This window comes from Penaeus monodon, chromosome 23 (assembly GCF_015228065.2).
Source record: "Penaeus monodon isolate SGIC_2016 chromosome 23, NSTDA_Pmon_1, whole genome shotgun sequence".
Taxonomy (NCBI): domain Eukaryota; kingdom Metazoa; phylum Arthropoda; class Malacostraca; order Decapoda; family Penaeidae; genus Penaeus; species Penaeus monodon.
The window spans coordinates 16000406-16000692 of NC_051408.1; the positions used below are offsets into that span (position 1 = coordinate 16000406).

Sequence of the window (287 nt, forward strand, 5' to 3'; positions counted from 1 at the left end):
GAGGAGGGAAGACGGCGCCGGAGCCAGGGCGATGACCCCGAGAGCGGGAAGGCCAGGTAAACACTCCCCGCTGCCTACCTTACACCGCGGGTCAAAGGTATTTCCTGGGGATGCTTCTCTCCCCTACCGTGCCAACGTACGTCAGACACTGTTTGTGTATGCGTGAAGTGTAAGTGAGTGGAAATGCAGTTTCACATGCTTTTGAGCTTGTCCATGCTTTAGCATATATTATTTTCTCTTCGTATCTTGGTCTTCCGACCCTTGAGAATATGCATTTCATTTATAAT

The 287-nt window shown here is 50.2% G+C and overlaps 1 protein-coding gene across 1 annotated transcript in view; it reads left to right on the forward strand.

Moving 5' to 3' along the window:
* Positions 1 to 287, forward strand: part of LOC119588150 (clotting factor B-like) — an 11827-nt gene that overhangs the window by 4084 nt on the left and 7456 nt on the right. The gene's annotated exons all lie outside the window — the stretch shown is intronic.